Raw genomic sequence first — 22557 nt, 5'->3', positions numbered from 1 at the left:
GCTACAGTCCATGGGGTTGCAAAGAATTGGACATGACTGAGCTAGTACACAACAGCAACAACTCTGGGGCTAGGCTGTATTTTGGGTGCTGGGTACATAGGGATGATCCTGACCCGTGGGTTTTCTGGCCCATCGACAACGTCTGGACTTTGCATTTCCTAGGGTGGCTGCGAGGACGGGTTGGGAAAAGATGTGAAGTAGGTGGCAAGAAACTGAACAAACAGGAGACATTTTAGTCCTACTTCACGTTCTCCTGCATCTGGGCTTTTCAAAGCTTTCTCCACCCCAACAAGGATGCTGAAGGTCACCTGTGCTCATGAGGAAGGTGATATAAGAATCAGCACCTGGAATGGTGTTCCAAACAGTATTATTTATGCTTTCCTCCCCCACCTTCCTTATCTGTATCCAGGTGGTTTTTATTTTTAATTATTATTATTTTTTAATTTGGCCACACCATGCAGCATGCTAGATCTTAGTTCCCTGACCAGGGATTGAACCCACAGCCCCTGTATTGGAAACTCAGAGTCTTAACCACTGGACTGCCAGGGAAGTCCCCATCCTTTTTAAAGGATGTCAGATCTTCTCCATGGAACTCTGCTTCCAAGTCTTTTATTTGAATCCAGGGGAACTGGCCGAACACAAAGCCATCAAAACCAAAGTGGTCCAAGATGTCCAGCTGGCCTGAATAGACCAGAAAAATGAGAATTTCCTGGCTGTCCAAAGGGTTCCATCGGACCTGGGGTCCTGAAGCCTCTGACCCTCCCCTCCCCAGCACGAAGAAGGAGAGGCTGGCTCAGGTCCCTCTGCCGAATTCCTAGCCCAGCAGTGGTTAAAATGTGATCCCTTTTATTCAAGTAATAGAGACGAAGTTCCCGGGCCTTCGAGGAGCATCAATTCCGAGATTTATTAACCAATTTAAAATACTATTGTCTTTCACTTCAGAGCAAGATTGAGGGGTGTTGTTGGAGGAATGTAAAGGCAGAGTGACTGAGCCACAGAGCCAGGAGGTGTCTGTACCTGGGACTCAATAGATATTCATGAACATTCCCGTATTTAGTGAAGGAAATAACTTAATACCGACAGTGCGATGGAATAATAGCTATTTCCTGGCTGACTTGCAGGCCTCAGAAAATGAGATTGTGGCGGCTTCATTTTTCTTGTCTTTTCCCGCGCGCTCCCTGCCAGAGAAGGCAGCCGCGCTGGGATTCTCTCTGCATTTCCAATGAGCTGGGGCCTGCCGCCTCCTCCCAGCCGGGTACTTCCCTTAGTACCCCTCCCCCTGCCATGACCTTGGGCCTGGGCTTCCTCGAGAGGTCACCCCGTGCCCTGTTTAGGAGTCCAGGCAGGGACTGAAGTAGTTCAAGCTTTATTCAGGTGGAGGGGGAGGCAGATTGGTCCACTGGTTTGAACACTTGTTCATTCATTCATTCATTCATTCCGTATTCACTGAGTGTCTGCCATGCATTGGATGCTGAGGACACAGATAGAATACTCACGGGTCCTTCTTTCCAGGAGCTCACAGGGCATGGATGGAGATGCAGAGGAAAGCATTCTAGGGGCCCCGAGAGCTGTCTATGAAAGGTCCACTGAAGCTCATAGAACAGCGGGGCCCTGATACTCGAGGGACAGATGGTCAGGATTGGCTTCGTAAACGATGTACTTCTTAAAAATTGCCTCTGGGGACTTCCCTGGTGGTCCGGTGGCTAAGACTCCATGTTCCCAATGCAGGGGGCCCAAGTTCGATTCCTAGTCAGGGAAGTAGATCCCACATGCCACAAGTAAGAGTTCACATGCCTCAACTAAGAGGGTCCCATGTGCCATGACTTAGACGGGGCACAGCCAAATAAACACCTTTAGAAAAACTGCCTCTAACATGACTCACTGAGTGACCTCCTGCCAAGCTCTTTGGAAACCTTCTTTCGTTTGGCCCTCATAGTAACTTCACAATCTGGACTAGCATCCTTCGCCTGTTACAGGTGAGACACTGAGGTGCCAGCAGGTGAACTGGTTTCCCCCAGGCCATGCAGCTAAGAAGTGGCAGAAACAGACCTGGAAGCCAGGTTTCCAGGCTCTGCACTGTCCCACTGTCCTGCTGGGCTTTGCTCAGGTGTGGGTGTGGGGAGGGCATTCCAGGGGGTGGCAACAGCCGGGGTAAAGCTCTAGAGATGTGAAGGGACCTTATGCTTTGGGGGAACCATGAGAAGTTCCCCAAACTTGAGGGTAAGATGGGAGTGGGAACAGGGGTAGGGACCAAGGGGCCGCGGGGGCATCCTGGGAACCTGTGGGCAAAGAGGAGCTAATGAATGATTTCAGCCTTGAGGAGGGGCGGGGCTCTATGTGGGAGGTATCCTGCTTGACCCTCCAGACTGAGCTCCATCCTTCACCATACTGCCCTGAGCCTGGGGAGCTGACTTGATTGGACACATTCACAGATTCCCATGCCCGGCCCTGTGGGTTCTGCCAATGAGGAGCCCGGTAGGAGATCAGGGGGCGGGAGGAGAGGAAGGTTGGCTGTTTGTCCACCTGGCCTCCCTGGGCTGGATGTGGCCTTTGACCGAAGGTCACCAAGGGAGGTTGCTCTAACACCACTCTCTTATTTCCTTCATAGCACTGATGACCACCAAGGCCAAACCCTTTATTAACACGCTTGTTCATGGAATGGTTTTGCAGGCTCCCTTGGGGCAGGGACCGTGTTTGCGATGGTTACCTTGGGCTAACATTTTGGAGTGATTATTATACACTGGCCTATCTTCTAAAAAGTTTCACTGGATTCATCGTCTGAATTCTGACACCCAGTCACTCCCATTTTATCAGTAGCACATGGACGTAAAGTCACTTTCCTAAGTTCACACAGCCAGCCAGTACTCACACCAATACTTGAACCATGCTCAGTCACTCAGTCGTGTCCAACTCTTTTCAATCCCATGGACTGCAGCCCATAGGACTCCTCTGTCCATGGGATTCTCCTGGCAAGAATACTGGAGTGGGTTGCCATGCCCTCCTCCAGGGGATCTTCCCAACCCAGGAATGGAACCTGAGTCTCCTGCATTGGAGGGTGGATTCTTTACCTCTAGGGCCACCTGGAAAGCCCTTAGAATAGGAACTCCACAAATACTTGTGGCAAGAATAAGGAATGGGTTTCCTTAGAAAAGATCTAGACTGTGAGCCGATTGCTTGTCCAGCCTTGTGGCTCATCAAGTTACCAAAGTTCAAGTCATGCTGGTCAAGTACAGGTCAAACTAATCAAGTGCCTTCTCTGGGGCCCGGTTTGTGCCTCCAAATCCCTGAACAAACATGGCTGCAGGGCTGCATTGTGGCCTTCCTGGACTGTATCACAGAGTTCCTGGGTTCTACACATTTCTGCCTTTATGGGCCTCTTCGTCCATTAAAAAAAAAAATTATTAAAATTATATTTTATGACTGCTTTGGTACAAGAAGGAATATTATCCCTCGCTGGATTATGTTACAACTTGGCTTTTGGTTTTAAAAGACATTAAAACCTTTTCATGGGCCCCTAAAATGATCCCTAAACACTCAGTTGACTGTGCATAGCGGAGAAGTCAGGACTGAATGATCGAGCTTGCGATTCTAAGCATTTGTTATTACATGTAAATTGCACACAAGCATTCATGGGGGGCATGATTTCGTCCATTACAGAGATGGGAAAGCTGAGGCTCAGAGAGATTAGCCAGCTGGCCCAGGAGCAGAGTGAATCCACGGCAAATCTCACGCCTGCCTGAGGTTTGCCACGTCACCACGGGAAGTTCCAACGACAGCTCTCTTGGGCTGTGCAGATGACAAGTTCACGTGGCACTGAACTTGTCACAGTGTCAAGATGAATGTGTGTCTGGTGCAGGGATGGCAGACGGGACAGAGAGAGTGGGAGACTCAGATGGATTCCTGCTTGACTCCCGGTCCCGGAGTGGTGGCGATGGATGGGGACAGAAGAGGGGTCAGCTCTTTGCCCTCAGACTTGAACTTCCAGGTGAAGCTGGTGGCCCCTGAGTCTATGGCTGCCCTTGGGGTGGAGACTGGGTCTATTTATAAGCTGCACGTGATCCTGCCCAGCTCCGAATGCAGGTGGTCAGTGATAAGGTGGCTGCTCCGTAATGAGCTCAGTGGGAAGTTAATAAACACCATTGTACTCAGAGGGCAATGGCAAACTTGAGCACGAAATAAGAGAAATAGCCAAGGGGTGGCAGGACCCCTGAGCTGAGGAGCAGCTGCGCCCAGAGCACCCCCGCCCTCCGCCCCCACCACCCACACAATGTCAGACAGTCGTGGCTTCCTGCAATGGCTCAGCTGTTCCCTGGTGTGTGACCTGGGGCAGGTGGCTTCTGGCTCACGGCTGCCTCCTCTGTAGAGAGGGGCAAAGGGGAATTAAACAGTTACGGCACCGACATCCTGGGTGCGCTATGATGCTGAAGCCTGGTGTCCTGTGGAGGGCCAGTACAGGGGGGACCTGCTCTAAACAGCTCAAAGGCAGGATCTCTTCTGTTGCAAGTGAAGGACTGGAGGCTTATTGATTCAGCCCCCAGGTATTTACTGAGTTCCTGCGAAGCACTGGGTTCTCAGCTTGGCGCTGCTTGTGTGCACTGCACCAGACAAGTCCCCTGGGCCTCGGTTTGAGAGGAAGGAGATGGACAATAACAAATAAACAAGGATCATCCAGGTGGCTCAGTGGGAAAGAATCTACCTGCCAAGCAGGAGACTTGGGTCACAAGGGTTTGATCTCTGGGTTGAGAAGATGCCCGGGAGGCTGGCATGGCAACCCACTCCAGTCTTCTTGCCTAGGAAATCCCACATCCAGAGAAGCCTGGAGGGCTAAAATCCATGGGGCCCCCAAAGAGTTGGACATGACTTAGCGACTATATAACAACAATGCAGTGAGTCAGAGTGAGTGGCAGTGAAGAAGGGCAGGGCAGAGTAGGGAGCTGCTTTTTTATTGAGGGGGGGCCTCAAGGAAGGATGCTCTAGTAAGGTGACCTTTAGAGAGTGAGGGGACAAGGCATGGACATAGCTGGAGGAAAAGCACTCCAGGCGGGCAGGTCAGCAAGAGCAGAGGCCCTGAGGTGGGAAGGAGAGGGTGGGTTTGAGGAAGGAGGGGGCCAGGGTGGCCAGAGGCAGGAGAGGACAGGGGAGGTCAGAGAGGTGATGGGGGCCAGGTTGGGTGGGGCTTTGTTAGGACTCTCCTTGGGGGAAGGCCTTGCGGTGTCACTGGCCTCTGGCCTTCAGTTGTCAACCCCAGGGATGGGCCAGCCCCAGAGGGCCACCTTGCCCTTCCTTGCTGTCTACATCCTGTAACTGACAACAGCGGGTGTAGGGGCCTGGTCATTCCCCCAGCATGGGCTAACTCCAATGGGCCATTCTGGCTATGGGGCTCTCCGGACCCGCCTTTAGGCCTGGGTCCTCCCCCTGCCCAGCCCTTCCCACCTCCCTTCTGACTGCACTGATCCAAGGGTGCATGATGTCTAACCCCATCTCAGTTTCTCCTTTTAGAAAATGGCATTGATGACCCCAAAGCTTCTTCCATCTCAGCATTCTGGGCTGTGTGATAATGTGCGGAGAATATGGTGGACTCCTGGCCTCCAGATATTGGGAGGCTTGCAGTATGGTTCAGGAGCAAGGTGACAAGTCCCTCTCTCAGGTCTCACAGCCAGAAAAATGATCACTACCAACAGGCACTATTGCTGTTACTGCCAATAAACCATGCAGATGGCGACAGAAGTCCACCTGGTAAATAGTGGAAAAAATTCTCTTCTGTTTGGTGCTCAGAGGGGTCTTCTGGGGCACAGTCTTCCCAGGACTCTTGGGATCCCCACGACCACTTGAATTTAGTTGGGGTTCTCTCTTTACCTCTTGTTGGGCCAGTTCCATCCTGGGTGTTGGGGATACGGCTATGACGAGAGTCAGCCCTGTCCTTGATTTTATGATCCAGGAGGGGAGACAGACAAGTGGCAGATTGCAACCTAATAAAAAGCACTCTGATGGGGGAGCAGAGGGGCCTGAGATACGTTGGGAGGCTCCTAAATTAATCTGGAGGTGTAGTAAGGGAAGACGGGATGGTGTTCCAGTAGGAACAGAAGCGTGAGTAGGAGTTAGCCAGGGAGAGGACAGCATGGCAGAGTCCTGGACGGGAGGGAGAGCGGGGTGGCTCCTGGAAGTTCAGGTGTTTCAGAGCAAGTCTTTGGCCTCTCCCTCTTGTGGCTAAAAAGTTGCCCAGAGGGCCCCCCCTTACCCCCAGGATGGCCTTTGCCACACAATCTGGAATGTTGAGATGGAATCAGCCTTGAGGTCATCAATCCTGGTTTCTAAATGGAGAAACCAAATCCAAGACAAGATAGGCCCATGGATGCCCTGCATAGCAGGGCCTTGGTGTGGAATTCAGACTTCCCTGCCTTACATACTGAGGGTTCATCCCTAAAGTTTTGCTCCATGGTTTGAACAAGCAGCTAAAACTTGGCTAAAGCCCCCAGCGTGAGCTCGGCACATAGTAGGTGCACAGTTGGCATCAGCTCTCTTTCATGTGTCCTAGCTCTGTTTCCACTCTCTGGCTGTGCTACTTTTGGATAAGGTCTCACCCTCTCTGAACCTCCTCTGCTTGATGGGAAGGTGAGATAGGGAACCACCTGGGGTATCTTCCGGGGTTGATGTTCTGAGAACACACAGGAACAATTATTTGGCTGCTAGGATGGTCACATGCTTCCATTTCTGATACGATGTTTCTGCCTCAGACAGCCTGGGATGTTTTACTTTGCTGGGGTGTAAACTGGAAACAGAGGCAAGGGGCCCAAAGGGGGAGAATCCACAAAAAGCTGAGGCGGTCCCACGGTGTTGTGATTGCATTTGGGTTTCGTCCCTACAGAAGAGTCATGGCAAAGCCAGCAGCTGTCTGTCCCCTTTGAAGAGCCTTCTGGGCAGCCACCATCCATCACCTGCTTGGCATGACCGTTAAGTACCAGCGCTCAGCGCCGAGGGCTGAAGGAGGGGACTCTGAGAGGGGTCAGCCCAGGGCCAGGGAATTAGAAAGAAGCAATCAAAACAGAGGGGCTGGCGCATACTGGTTAACACGCAGGCTGTGAGCGAGGTGGCTCTGGGTCAGATCTCTGCGTGGCGGCCACTGCCGCTCAGCTGCCTTGTTCTGCTCTGTGGGTTTTAATAACAGATTCTTGGTCTTTCTTTGTGAGAAGGCCCCTCTCCTACACCTTACACCCGTCCCAGACTCAAGTGTGGGCAGGCAACCCTGGCCTGCACAATAGTACCTTGCAACCCTTTTGACCACAGAGAGCAGGTTAGATGGTCATGTGACCTCAGGTTTGGTCCACTGAGACTTGCATTTCGATGGTGGTTGCTAGGTTGCTTTGGGGTACACTTAGAGCTGCTTTTGGTCATCTTACCTCAATGAAGGAGAAGTTTCCTGGGAGTAAAACTATCAATAAACAAAGTATACCAAGAGATGGAGACAGATATCTAAGTGCCTGGATCCAGCCATGCCTGATGCTCTTCCTTTATATTTTTCTGCCACATGAGCCTGTAAGTTCCTTTTCTTACATTAAGGGTTTTTTGTTTTTAATTAGATTTATGTCCAAGAGCAGTCACCGGTCCCCACTGTTACACTCATTTGGCATATGATTTCACCTCTTTGGACCTCAATTTTCCTACATGTAAAACAGAGATGACAACAATACCTTGTAGGGTTAATATTTAGGTTAAATGAAATAGTGTATGTAAAGTGCTCATCACAATGTCTGACAATAATTAATGCTCAATTCAGCTATAATTAAACAGTTCTCATCCTGTTAAGTCTACAGAGCCCTTTGTTGGCCCCTTATTCTCACGTGAAGGGTTCCTGTGAGGCTTAAACAAGGTGCCATGAATGTAAAATGCCTACTGTTCAGTCTGGCACATTCAGCAATGGCTGTTCAGAGGTTTTTCTGGTGAGCAGGTTATCGAAGCCAGGGTGACTGAGAAACAGGTGAATTGCAAGGACTGAGGGGACAGAAGGAGGGAGAGGCGGTCTGAGTAGGACAAACGTTCACTATGGGGACGTCCTGTGGGTCCCAGCAGCACATTCCCCTCTTGTTACCCCCGAGCTGTATGCTTCAGGGGCTCCCCTATGAGGGCCGCTTGGGTCCTTCTGTGGTGGTGGGTTGGCTATACGGGCAGTCTGGTAGGCTTGACAGGCCCCCGATCCAGCTGGTTGCCAGGCTTTTCCTGTGTGGAGGCTGCCAGCTACTGGTTGGCAAAGCTGAGTCACGAGGTGCCTGACTACAGAGCCTCAGGGGACGCTGGTGCTTGTGCTGGCTCAGTGCAGGGCTGAGTGAGGGTCCAGAAGGCTCTGAGGCCACTGCCTGCCCACTGGTGGGTGAAGTCGGGTCCTGGGGTTGCTGCCTCACTACTGGCAGGCAGAGCTGGTCTTGGGAGTCTGGCTGCAGGGACCAGGGGTCCCAGACCTGGTGTCAGATTGTCAGCTGGGTGTGTGGGGCTGAGGTTCCGGACACATTTGGGTACAGGGTCTCTGGTGTCCTGAAAGTTGTGTTGGCCTACTAGCTGGCAGGGCTGGGGCCAAGCTGGTCCCAGGGTAGGGTCTGGCTTGCCGGGAGCAGACTGGGTCTGCAGGAAAGCGAATCGTGGCTTTTCTGAGTCTGGTGTCCGCCCCAGGTGGGTGGGGCTGGTTCAGAGGCTCCTCAGGCGTGGGGCTGGGCTCAGGGGATTCTGGGAATGTGGGGGAGCTGGGCCCTGGGCGCAGGGGATTCTGGGAACATGGTGGAGCTGTGCCCTCGGCGCACGGTATTCTAGGACTGTGGGGGAGCTAGGTCCTAGTCTCAGGAGATTCTGGGACTGTGGCAGAGCTGGGCCCTGGGCGCATGGGATTCTAGGACCGTGGGGGAGTTGGGTCCTGGGCGCAGGTGGTTCTGGGATTGTGGCAGACCTGGGCCCTGGGCGTGGGGGATTCTAGGACCGTGGGGGAGTTGGGTCCTGGGCGCAGGGTATTCTGGGACTGTGGTGGAGCTGGGCCCTGGGCGCAGGGGATTCTGGGACTGTGGTGGAGCTGGGCCCTGGGCGCAGGGGATTCTGGGATTGTGAGCTGACCGGTTCTTGTCAGAGGCAGTTGTGGGTTCAGGCCCACTTGACAGCTCGCTCGACAGCAGGTGAGTGAGGCTGCGTCCCGCCCAGTTAACTGCTTGGCCTGAAGTGTGGCAGCACTGGCCTGAACTGCTTGGCCTGAAGTGTGGCAGGGCCAGGCCAGGTCTTTGGCCCTAAGGAGCTGGAGGCCGCGTCAGCCTCCTTCAGTGGAAGGAGCTCCCAAATATGGCTTCTGTCAGGATGAGCCCGTCTCCCGGCCTCACCCAGAGACCCTCCAAGACCAGCAGTTAGGTGCGGCCGAGGCACTTGTGCCCTGTGCTCCGGAGCGTGTGAGGTTATCTGTACGCCTTTAAGAGTAAAGCCTGTATACCCCCCGGCCCCCGGCTCCAGAAATAATGCCCTGCTAACCTTCAAAGCCAATGCTCTGGGGGCTTATCTTCCTGGTACAGGACCCCTGGGCTGGGGACCCCGAAGAGGGACCCAGACCTCTCACTCCTGTGGGAGAAGCGCTGCAGTGAGTCACCCTCCTGGGGTGTGGGATTTGGCTGTGTCACCGGTCCACCCTTCTTGCCCGTCTCATGTGATTCCTTCTTTAGTTGTAGGTCTTTTCTGGAGAGTTCTGGCCTTTTTCGCCCGTGGTTGTTGTACACAGTTGTGATTTTGGTGTGTTCATGAGAGGAGTTTGGTGTGTTCAAAAATTTTTTCTACCCGGTCACCACGGCTGATCTCTCCTATAAACGCTTTGATGGTTAATTTTATGTGTCAACTTGACTGGATCATGGAGAGTCTGGACATTTGGTAAGATGTTCTGGGCATTCTGGGTGTGGCTGTGAAGATGTTTCTGAAATTCCCAAACCGGTGATAAGTGCAATTGGTCTCAACAGAATAACGGTGCCAATAATGCTGCAGAGACGTCATGTTTTTCCCCTTTGTTTTCATCAAGGCCCATCTGCCCCTCTTTAGAACATTTGTGAAGGAGAAATGTGGCATGTATCTGAAGAAAAAAAAAGTTATATATTAAAAAGACCCCCACAATACAAAAAGATACACGCATCTCTGTTCATAGCAGCATTATTTGCAATTGCCAAGGTATGAAGCAACCTATGGATTCATCAATAGATGGAATACTACTCAGCCATAAAAAAGAATGAAATATTGCCATTTGTAGGAACATGGGTGACCTAGAGATTATCATATTGAGTGAAGTAAGTCACACAGAGAAAGACAAATACTACATGATGTCACTTACATGTATAAAGCAAACTAGTGAATAAACAAAAAAGCAGACTCATGGACATAGAGAACAAACTAGCAGTTAGCAGTGGGGAGAAGGACAGGGTAAGGAGTAACATAGGGGCAGGGAAGTAACGGGTACAAACTATTAAGTATAAAATAAGCCACAAGGATATATTGTACAACATGGGGAATATAGCCAAAGTTTTAGAATAACTGTAAATGGAGTTTAGTCTCTAAAAATTGTGACTCATTATATTATACATCTGTAACATATAATATTGTGCAGCAACTATACTTCAATACAAAATAAACATACTAAAAATGTATTATAGGACTTGCAAATATAATTAAGACAGTTGAAAAAAGAGACTAGAGGAAAAAAGAAAGTGTTCTTTGTCAATGTTGTTTTGATTGGCTCTGTTGAATTCCATGATTTTTAAAAAAACGTTTCTTTATTTTGGCCATTCCTGTTTATGCCCCTGCCCCTGATATTTGGCTATTCTAAATGATGTTTCTGGAATGTGCTATTTTGTTTTTCTTCTCTCTTGGCCCACATGAAGGAGAGCATTCTGTCCTGTCCTCCTTTAATTCAAGTCATCCTTGAGGTTGCATCCTAGATGTGCCTCCTCCAGGAAGTCTTCTGGGATGCACCAGTTCTGTGTCAAGTGCCTCTCCTTTCTGTAGAGCCTTGTTCTTCTCTCATCACAGTGTGTGATTAGTATCAAATAGCTTGCTTCTAGCTGGACCAGGAGTTCTAAAGCTCCCAGGAAAGCATCTTATTCATAGCTGTAACGGGTACAATGCAGCATGAAATAGGTCACACTGTAGATATTGAATAAATGTTGAATAAACACAGCAACACACATCCTTGGATCATTGTAGAGAAAGTACTGTTTGAAAGATGATGAGCTTGAGACTCAGAAAGGCAGCAAAAGCTGAAGTGAGGCAGAACTGTGTTCAGAAAACAGTTTCCTCTGATTCCAAGGCATTGTTTGCCCTTTGCTGTACTTCCTCCGTTTCAGCACCTCGGGTTGCCTCTCCCATTCCTTCGCTTCCCAGCTCCTGAAAAAGGATAGAAACAGAGGAAAAGAAGCTGGAAAGAGGATTCTGTAACCCGGGAAGCAAAGGCATCACCTGCTCCAGCAGGCGAGGAGCCGGGGACGCTCACATGGGCCAGCATTTCCCGTTATTTTCTTCCGGAGGAGGACTTGGCCTCCTTCCCTCATGCCGGGGACTCACAAAATCCGATTTGAAATCTACTCAAGTGTACACTAACCAGCTTCCTCTTGGCACAGGCTGGAGAACCTATAATTAGAGCAGACACCATACCAGTTAGCGGGTTTCATTCACATGAACAGAAAGTGTGTTTGCAAAGGGAGATGATGGCTGGAGGAGCAGACTTGGGAAACTTCTCTGGAGGGCTTGCACCTGCCTAGTGCCAGAAAGATGCCTTTCTAAGTTCAGAGATTGTGGCTGGCTGAATGTGAAACGTGAGCGGGGACTCTGGGAAGGCGATGCCTATAGTCCTTAAATACATTGTGCTTGGGTTAGGGCACAAATATTCAAATCCAAGCTCCAGCACTCAGGTAAGTAATTCAGTTTCTTTGAGCTGTAGCCCATCTGTGTAGTTGGAACTTCATTACCGACCTCACACGGTTGTGTTATCAAGGTCTAGATGATGAGATGCTGTATACACAAAACCAGAGCAGGTGCTCAGAGACAGTAACAGTACTTATTAGTAAAACCACTACCTCCACTGATAAAATAATCAGCATTTATTGAGTGTGTATTATGTACCAGACCCTGTTCTAACACTGTACACGTTTCATTTTCACAACAGTTGGTAAGCAACGTACTTGGGAAAACTGAGACCCAGCGATGTCCTGCCATTTGTCCAGGCATCACCCAAGATGGTAGCTTTTCACTAACACTCCAAGGGGTGGAGAGAGCATGGCAGTATAAGACAGTGTACGGGGTTGTCTCATGAAATATACAAACTCATCAGTGCTGGGGTCCACACTTTTTCTTGTTAGGGTCCTAGGAGAAAGGGGAGAGAGTTTGCAGTAAACTCATTTATTGGGCGCATCTAGTATAATCTAGATGCTTTTATAGGTGTTATTTTATTTAATTCTTTTCCGGGAGTCTATGGATGTGAAAGAGTAGACTCAGAGATTGATGTCTTTTGTCCAAGATTATGCAGAGCTATGATTAAAACACTGGACAGACCAATCCCAAGTGAACTGCTCATTTTATAATACTGCAAGATCACCCGAGCCTGTCAGGACTCTCTGTTCTGTTTGTTTACATATATCATTTATGGATGTTAATATAAAATCTGAAGAAGATTGGAGATTTAAGTCCTATCAGAACTCTTTTTGAATGTAGAGGTTAGCTTAAGGGAAGACAGAAATTTGTTGGATCATCAAATTGAAAGCTTTTGAAGCAGGCTTTCAGGCAAGGCTGAATCCAGGTGCCTGAATAGAGCACATAGGCCTTCATCTATTAGCCTCTCTTCCCTCTGTGATGTCTTCATCTTCAAGAAGTCCCTCCTCTTTGTAGTGAGATTTCCATTGGCTTTATGGTATCTGGAACAGGCTGCTTCCCTCCCACCTCCCACCATTGGCTTCATTATCTCACCCCAAGTTAGATGACAAGGTGACGTGATTCACGTGGGTTAGCCTCCTCCTGGGTCTCAGAGCAGAGCAGGGAATGAAGGAGAATGGGATTGAGATGGAGGCTGGAAGGAAGACAGCCAACACTCTTTCCTACTCCCCATCTCTAGGATCCAGTCTTGATCCCTTAAGTGCCACAGGTTTTCTGCCAAAAGAGGAGACTGCCCTGAAGCTTGGTTTTTATCCTAGGATTGGATGCTCATGCCCAGGCATTGGCTGGCCCTCCTCCTGGTGGGCCAGTCGGGAGGAAGCATGCACAACCTTCCTCTGGCTTGGTCGCTGTCAAGACCCAGGGTCCCACCCCCCGATGCCTGACTTTGGATTCCTCCCTCCCCCACCACCCCACTCACTTCTTGTCCAAGTCCACCCAACTCCAGTAGCCTCCTTGGGCTCCATTTCTTTCTTGCTTGTACCCTGGTACTTAGATCTTTTTCTGTCCAACCATGTCTGTTCCTCGCCCCTCCCTCGCCCCGCCCCCTCAGGGCTTGGCACATTAAGCCCCCTCTGTCATGCTCCCACCTCTTCCCAGATGTGGCATCAGGGACCAACCTTCCTCATTCCTTCTCTGCTTCTTTGGCTCTTGCCCAGCTGGACACCATTTACCCGCTGCGTGATTGAGGGCCAGTTACCTCTGCGGGTCTCGGTCTTCTCAGCTGCAGGAATGGGGACGATCCCTTCTGATCAGCTGGCCTGAGCTTGGCGATTGTATTTACAGTAACACGAGCACAATATGTGAGGAATTACCAGGAGGCTCTGGGCTGCCGCGAGGCCGGATTTGTACTGATATCGCCCCATTATGAGGTGTCATGTTGCATTTGCAGGAGGTGGCTCTCCTGTGCTGTATGAAATACTCACCCGCCTCCCCTGGAAGGGATGAGAGTTTCTCTCTGCTTCCTGGCCACTCCACTGTGGAGGGAGCCAAGCCCCAGGCTGTCACTAACACAGGATGACACCAGGACCCAAAGCAAAGCCCTGGGCATCTGGGATAGAGGGGTGATGCTGGTGGGTGGTGCAGAATGGGTGGAGGGGACCTGTTGTCTGTAACAGTCCAGGGTCCATCAGAGCCTGTTTACTCACCTTTTCCCCATAGGCAGAGACACTTGGGATTGGAAGGAGTTATGGGTTGAACTGTGTGTCTCCATCTCCAATCTCGGTGTTGAAGCCCTAACCCCCAGTACTTCAAAAGGTGACATTATTCAGAAATAGTGTGACTGCAGATGTGAGTAAAGATGAGGTCGTCCTGGAGTAGGGCGGGTCCCTAGTGCCATGTGTCCGATGTCCCCGTAAAGGGGGGAGGTTTGGAAACACACATAGGGAGAACTCTGTGATTGCTGGAGCTGTGCTGCCAGAAGCCTGGGGACTGCCAGAAGCTGGAAGAGAAGCCTGGAAGAGCCCTTTCCTAAAGTCATCAGAGGGGCCCTGGCCCTGCCCACATCTTGACTTTGGACTTCTGGCCTCAGAACTGTGAGACAATGAATTTCTGTGATTCTCAGCTGCCCAATTTGTGATGATTTGTTGCAGCAGCCTAGGAGAATAATCCAGGAAGGGCGTTCACAGATCTCTAGGGGTCCAAGAAGGTACTACATGGGTGGGACATAGAGGATGAACTCTGGGGTCAGTCAGAATTGACTTTGAAAATGAGAGTTGAAGTTTTAGAAGGGAATTTGGTGTTGAGAGTCAGAATCGTGGCTCTGGAGATAGAATGAAGGCATCCTTCCTTCCTCCCTGTGGGACACCAGGTCTAACTTCTTTGGGCCTCAGTTTTCTCATCTGTGAAATAGGGACAACATATCATTGTCCTCATAATATTGTTGGGAGATGAAATGATACAAGACTTGAGAAGCAAATAGCATATAGACCATGTTAGCTTTTCTCATTGCTAGCTGAGTGAACTTAGGTGAGTCACTTTGCTTGTATAGACCTTAGTTTTCTCATTTGTAAAAGAAGGCTAATGATTTTGTCCTCACATTTTTGTTAAAAGCATAAAGAAGGTATAAAATTACTTGTTCCAGTAACTGGCAGATAGTAGGAGATAAATAATTGTTAGCCTCATTCTTTGCATTTAAGTTTCCTACCTATATAGTTGCTCAGCTTCTGCTTGTATACCTCTAGGGATGGGCAGCTCCTTATGTTTTATAATGTTCAATTCTATAGGGAATAGAAGCCTCACACAGAAAATCCTGATTCAAGGAGACTTTCTAAGGTCCCATACATGTGTTATTATTTCTCTTCAAGACTCCACTTTATTCATGAAGAGGCTGAGGCCCAGGAACCAAACAGAAAGATTAGAAATAAGGTCTCTGGAAAGGGAACCCTCCTGCAGTATTGGTGGGGAGGTAAATTGGTGCACCAACTATGGAAAACAGTATGGAGGCTCCTCAAAAAGCTAGAAATAGAGTTGTCATATGATCTAGAAATCCTACTACTGGGAATATATCCAAATAAAACTATAATTCAAAAAGATACACGCACCCCTATGTTCACAGCAGCATTATTCACAGTAGCCAGGACATGGAAACAACCTAAATGTGCATCAGGAGATGAGTGGATAAAGAAGATGTGGTCAGTATGCGTAACGAAATACTACTTGGTCCTAAAAAAGGATGAAATACTATCTGCAGCAATAAGGGTGGGCCTAGAGATTGTCAGGTGGCGCTGGTGGTAAAGAACCCATCTGCCAATGCAAGTTAGATCCCTGGGTTGGGAAGATCCCCTGGAGGAAGAAATGGCAGCCTACTCCAGTAATCTTGCCTGGAAAATCCCAGAGACAGAGAAGCCTGGCGGGCTGTGGTCCATGAGGTCAGAAAGTCGGACACGATTAAAGTGACTTAGCACACACAGAGATTATCATACTAAGTGAAGTCAGTCAGAAAGAGAAAGACAAATACCATGTGATATCACTTGTATATGGAACTAAAATGTGACACAAATGAACTCCTCTACAAAACAGAAAGAGACTCACAGACAGAGGAGACTTGTGGTTACCAAGGCTGGGTGAGTGGGAGAGGGCTGGACTGGGAGCTTGAGATTAGCAGACGCAAACCACCATATAGAGAATGCATAAACAGCAAGGCCCTACTATGTAGCATACAGAACTCTATTCAGTATCCTATAATAAACCATAGCATAAAAGAATATGAGAAAGAATGCACGCCTGTGTGCATAAAGTCGTGATTCAGATAAAACTGAATCACTTTGCTGTGCAGCAGAAGTTAACATGACATTGTAAATCAACTATACTTCAATAAAATAATAAAAAAATAACATCTCCCCACTCCCTGTATGCCCACCCCATTCACGTCCTGGACAGCTGTCTCTCTGCACACCTCCTCTTGAAGCTCTATGGCTGAGTGTGAAAAGGGTGAAGGGGGAGGGTGGGTGACTATGTGGGGGCACGGCGCCCCTCTTCCCGTCTATCTCTTCTTCCACGCTTGCCTCTTTCCCACTATGGCCTAACAACGTCAATTAGCTCACACCATTCCCTGCTTCTGACTTTCAGTGGATTCCCATTGCACTTGGAAAATAATCCCAAAGGCCTTTGCTTGGCAGACAAGGACCCTCATGACTCTGGTTCCTTCGCCAACCCCATCCTGGGGTATTCCACCCTAAACAACCTCACGCCAACCTCAAGGCCTCTTCCTGTCTTCACATGGACCATTCCTATGATCACCTTGGGGCTGCCCTCTGCTCATTCTTCTGTCTGAGGGTCACGTGACTGCAACCTCTCACCCTTCAGGCCTGGATCTAAAGCTCACTTTATGCTAGAAGTCCCCACTCCCCTGCCCCCAGTGCCTCTGAGCTGGGTCAGTCTCCACCCCTGCGCATTACCTTTACTGTGCTGTTTATTTCCACTATCACACACAGCACCAGTGGTATGAATATGTTTATTCTGTGCCTGTTTGATGAATGCCTCTCATTCTCAGCAGACTGAAAGCTCCAGGGAAGCAAAACTTGTGCTTTTTTAAAATTCACAGTTGGCCCCTGGGCACCTGGTAGGAACTCAGTAATTGTCATTTGAAAGGTTGAATTGCACGGGTGAGAGTTTGGGTCTGGGGTATGCATGAGGTGGGGGGGTGTGATTGTTTTTCTCAAGGAACTTACATATGTGTCAGATTTGTAGCTCTGAGATGATAAGTTGGTGAGTGACCAGAACTGTGTTTTAAAAGAAACAAGTGGCTAAACTACATGTGTTAAATCTGGCAAGGAACAGACCTGGAGAACATGAGACATGTCACTATCCCATTGAAGACAAGACTGTCTCTGTTCCCCAGGATGTCCCCAGGATCCAGCCCCGTCTCTGACACAGAACCTTAACTTGAGTGATGCTCAGTGGCTGTCTAAAGAGAGTACAGGGGCACAGACCTTGTCTCGATCAAGGAAAATTCTTTGTCATGTTTGGAGCTGGCACATGCTTGGGGGGAGAGTGGGTGGCCTTCACCTGGTCTTCAAGTCCCTTCCAGCTCTGAGACTTCATGCTCTAAGAGACCTTTCCCTGGCTGGGCAGACCTGGGCAGAAGACAGAGTAGCTTTCCTTTTCTCAGTTGGGAGCACTGGGTGGAGGGGGCTGGGAACAGATCAGTGCTTCACTCCCGGACCGGAGTTCAGTCCTGTTGGTCTTAGCCCTGGGTCTGGAAGCAGCACTACACTCCTTGAGACAGGACCTTCTCCCCCTTCCCCCTCTGTAGGTCCTCAAGCAATGAGTCCTGAGCAAGCCTTGTTACCTCTCTGCTTATGTAATGATTTCCCTGGGTCTCACAATGCTTATTATTGAAGTCACAACAAACAATCACAGGCCTCCTAATTAAAAATGTCAGCCTTCGTTCGGTCCCTGTGCGTGGGACTGCAACTTGGCATCACCTTATCCAAGATGGAAAGCTGGTTGGCAGAGGTCTTAGTGAGAACTTGTTACCCAGGAGGTCAGGACAGAGCTCGTTCAGAGGGGCTGAGGAAGCCTGGACATTCTCCCTGAGCCCAGTGCGGCTCATCAGAGCAGGATGTATGTTCACAGTGATCCTTGTGTGGAAGCCTAGTGAGAATAATGTGGACTCAAGCAGCTAGGGTTTAGAACACCAGCTCCTCTAGGTGACCTTGAAGAAGTCACTTCATCTCTTGGGCTTTAGTTTTCTTATCTGTAAACTGGGATTGCAACAGTGTTTACCTCTTAGAGTTGCTGTGAGGAGTAAGTGAGTAAAGCAGTGAACACAGAAGGTCCCAGAAGGCCAACATTTTGCCTTACAGGAGGCAAAGACCTATTTCTTATGCTGAGGGACTTATAGTCTTCCATTTCTGCTGCTTGGCCCAGTAGTTGCCTAATAGTGGAGAAATGCTTTTTTGGGCCACCTTAAGTGAGAAATGTGGTCATTTCTTTCACTCCTGGAAAAAAAGTTGACTTGAGGGATTTCAGACTGTCAGCAGAGGGCTGGATGACCTCAAGTCCATTCAGCCTTATCTCCTCACGTTGAACTTGTAATACCTGAGAGGCAGAGAGGGAAGAGCGCTTGTCCATGGTCACAGCTGTGAACGCAGAGCCAGGATAAGCACTCAGCGCTCTGATCCGCCCTCCTACTCTTTCTAGGGCGTGACGGCGGTATGGCGGTTGGCCATTGTCCCAGCCCTGTTGAGACCAGAAACAGCCTTCCTGAGTCGCGAAGCAGCGACCGGTGGGACGGTCCTGTCAACCCAAGGCCTGGGCCCGGCCAAACCCAACAGGGGAGCTTGCTCATAACAAGACCACGGCTGACAGCCTGTACTCACAAACAGTGTTGAGGGAGGTGAAGGGGAAGTAAGTGCTCTCTTGACTTTCTGAAGGAAAACAATTTTCTTTCTTGGTAACTGCAATTACTTGAAAACCATGTCAAAACAGTCGTTTTTCTCCAGTGCTGTCTCTCTCTCTCTCTCTTACTCTCTCTCTTCCCCCTCCCTTCTTTCTTTCTTAACTAGTGTTCAAGGGGCCAAAGAAACTGCAGGGTGATCGAGAGAGCAAAGATCTGAGTTAAGGACCTTGGACAGAGGCGCATAAGCCTCCCTGTTCCCCCCCCACCCCAACCCCCACCAACACCCTTAGCTGAGCTCTAGTGCAGAGAAGGGTAGCAGCTAATTAATGTCCGAGATCTGATGAGCTTAACTCCTTATATGGGTATTTCATTGCTTCTTGGTTCCACTTCCTTATGAAGTGATAAGTACGGTGTTGATGGACATTTCTTTCTTTTTTTATGAGATTCTTGGAGGGCCCTCATCTCTCCAGAGTGCTCTAGAAAGGTTGTCTACTCTAAGTGAGAGTTGCTGCTTGTTCTAATTAGGGTCCCTTCCTATTCGAAACCTCTTTGAATAGTAAATAGATAATGAGACTCAGAAAAACAAAAGCTGTGTCTTTAAGCCGTGGACCACAGTTCATCAGCAACTTTGGGGCCACTTAGCTCCATGACTGCTTGGATAGCTGTATCGGTACCTAAAACACCCAATTAATGGTCCTATTTCCACTGTCTGATCACTGAATAGACGGGGGGAGAGGTCACCAGTGTCCCACTTATAGAACTAAATAAGACACCTTTGTTGAGGTTCTCCTCACTACCTCTGTTTAATTATAGAAACAATTGTTTGACCAAATTAATATAACAGTTTAGCAGAAAGGTGACCGTGTGAATGCAAAGTCCCTCCCAGGCCAGGAGAAGGATTTAACTTCCACCTCTGCCCTCAACCAAACTTGTGTCACTTTCATCACACATTCGTGACCTATTTGGAGTTCATGTCTGTGTTACTCCCTTCTTTAGAAGGCCTGTCCTGTGGATGTGACGGGCAGTTACCTAAGTTGTATCTGCCCCCGTGAGACTCTCAGACCCTCAAGGGCAAGGAACAGACCTGACTTATCTGTGCAGTGCTGGACACAGTAAGTGTTCAGTGAGTGTATGACTGACTAACTGATGGACTGAATGAATGTTAAAAGGGAAATTGAATTTAAGCTCACTGAGAGCAGGGATTTATGTCTTTTATTTTTTTCCTGGAACAGTGTTTGGCACAGAGTAGGTGCCTGCTAACTGCTCATTGTACTGTGTGGGCATAGGAATGAATATGAGAACAAAGGTTGCTTTTCTTTGCTAATTGTGTGAACTAGAGAAAGGAATTCATCTCTTTTTATGGATAAAATTATGGGGATGAAATGACTTATGTGCAGTTGCTTGCTAAAGTATACAGTAACATACACATGTGTATTGGTTACCCATGGACACAATAATGCTGTGTAAGGTACATGAAAAGGTGCTCAACACAACTAACCATTAGGGAAATGCAAATCAAAACTACAGAGAGGGGACTTCCCTGGAGGTCCAGTGGTTTAAGAATCTGCCTTCCAATTCAGAGGACGCAGGTGCCATCTCTGGTCTGGGACCAAGATCCCACAGGCCGAGGGGCAACTAAGCCAGCATACCACAACTACTGAGCCCTTGCACCATAAACTGCAGAGCCTGTGTTTTCTGGAGCCCATGTGCGGTAATTAGAGAGAAGGCCACACATCACAAGGAAAGATCCCATGTGCCGTCATTATGATCCAAAGATGCCAAAAAAAATTAATAAATAAATATTTAAAAATTGCAGTGAACTATTTCCTTACAGCTGTCAGGATGATTAACATGACTGCCTAAAGTATAAGTGCTCAGTTCCAGGACTGTGGTAGTTTTTCCCTGCCTTGGGCCAAAAAGAACCCCAGATTCTAGGATGAGGTAAAGGGGAATTAGTTCTCTTCTCCCCACCAGTTATAATAGATGCTTTGGAGGAAACACTGGTGGGGGCCATGTCTGAGAGGATGGGTATTCAGGGTCAGGTGGCCTCAACAGTGGTGGGGGGAGGGGAGAGGGACATGGAGTCTGGGAAGTAGAAGGGTCTGGCCGAGGGTTATCCAGGCCATCTCCTTGAACTCCCCATCTTAAGCTGTGGACTTTAAAAATTGTATCTTATTTACTCCTGTCCTCAGCATCCAGTGAGGCATCTGAAATAGAGATACTCAGTAAATGCATGATTGAATTTAAGAATCAGCATGATGGTCTGCCCTGGGGAGGGTCATCTTTTCCAACAGGGGAAATCTAAAACCAAAAGTGGGACGGTCAGAGGCAGGAGGATTGGGCTGTTGGCACCGTGACTGCACCTCTCACCAGGGGAAGCAGGTCTTTAGCTACTAGTTACGGAGAAATGTTACCCAATGTCAGTACTGTTCTGCCTGCCTACCTTTTGGTTGGGGGCTGCAGAGACACCCCTCGCCCTACCAGCTGAGAAGTGCCTCAAAGGCCAGTCAGCATACTTTTAAGCAATTGGGCAAAGCAAGAAACTTTGGATGGCTTTTGGAGGCAGGACCTGCTCATTCCAGCCTTGTTATCTTTTTATTTTCTTCTGTCTCTGGATCAGGGATAAATAGTTTAAGAGATTGAGCTTCTTCAATGTCAAACAGGTCTGAGTTCAAATCCAGGGTCTATCATTTGCTCTACATGTAACCTTGGGCAGGGAATGAATGTCACTTCTCTGAGCCTCGGTTTCCTCATCTGTAAATGGGTATGATAGTAGCAGAACCCATTCTTGTGAAGATTCAATAAGGTAGTCTAGGACAAGTACTTAGTCCCGACTTCCTCAAATATGTAGTGAGGGCTAGCTTGGTGCCAGGACTCAAGAGATATAATGGAGACAAAAACAGATACAGTGTCTGCCTCTGTTGGCAGTAGGCTACTGTGGTAATGGTCAAGTTAGAAATCACACAGAGAAATGCGAAATTGCCATTGTGATCACTCCTGTGAGTGGAGTTGCATGGACCTCTGAGAGTCTCCAGGGAGGAGTTCAGCCTTGTCTGGGAGGTCAGAGAAAGCTTCCCTGAAGTAGTGACTCTTGGGCAAAAATCCAAAGAAGCAACATCTAGAAAGCATTCAGTGTATGTATCATTGTCCTTTTCTTTCTCGCCTTCAGAGGTCAGTTTAGCTCAGCTGGTAAAGAATCTGCCTGCAATGCAGGATATCCTGGTTCAATTCCTGGGTCGGGAAGATCCCCTGGAGAAGGGAATGGCTACCCACTCCAGTATTCTTGTCTGGAGAATTCCATGGACAGAGGAGCCTGGCAGGCTACAGTCCATGGGGTCACAAGGAGTCAGACATGACTTAGTGACTAAACAACAACAACAAATCTCTTTCAATCCTCTAGTAACCTCCTGTAAAGTAGGCAGGATTGCTATTCTCACTGTAACACACTGAGTCTCAGAGAGGTGAAGTCATAGTTTAGAGGAAGGAATAAAATGGGTTAAAATCCAGGTCTTTCAGGCTTCAGAGTTCTTTCCTCTGTAGACACAGCAGCGGGGTTCATATATTCCTGGTGTGATTGATGCCTGGGAGGAGCCTGCACAGGGTTCCAGCGATTAGATTTGCAGAGCGTTTGTCTTCCCAAAGGTTCACCATGTCTGGAATCCCACCATTAGCTTGGCAGCCCTTACAGTCCTCTTCTGGGTAGAATTTTTTCCTCATTATTTATAGTGGCCAACAAAATGGGTCAATTGCCCATGAGGAGAGACAAATTTAAGATGTTAATTAAAAGA

This window comes from Cervus elaphus, chromosome 5 (genome assembly GCF_910594005.1).
Source record: "Cervus elaphus chromosome 5, mCerEla1.1, whole genome shotgun sequence".
Classification (NCBI taxonomy): Eukaryota; Metazoa; Chordata; class Mammalia; order Artiodactyla; family Cervidae; genus Cervus; species Cervus elaphus.
This window is presented reverse-complemented; position numbering follows the sequence as displayed.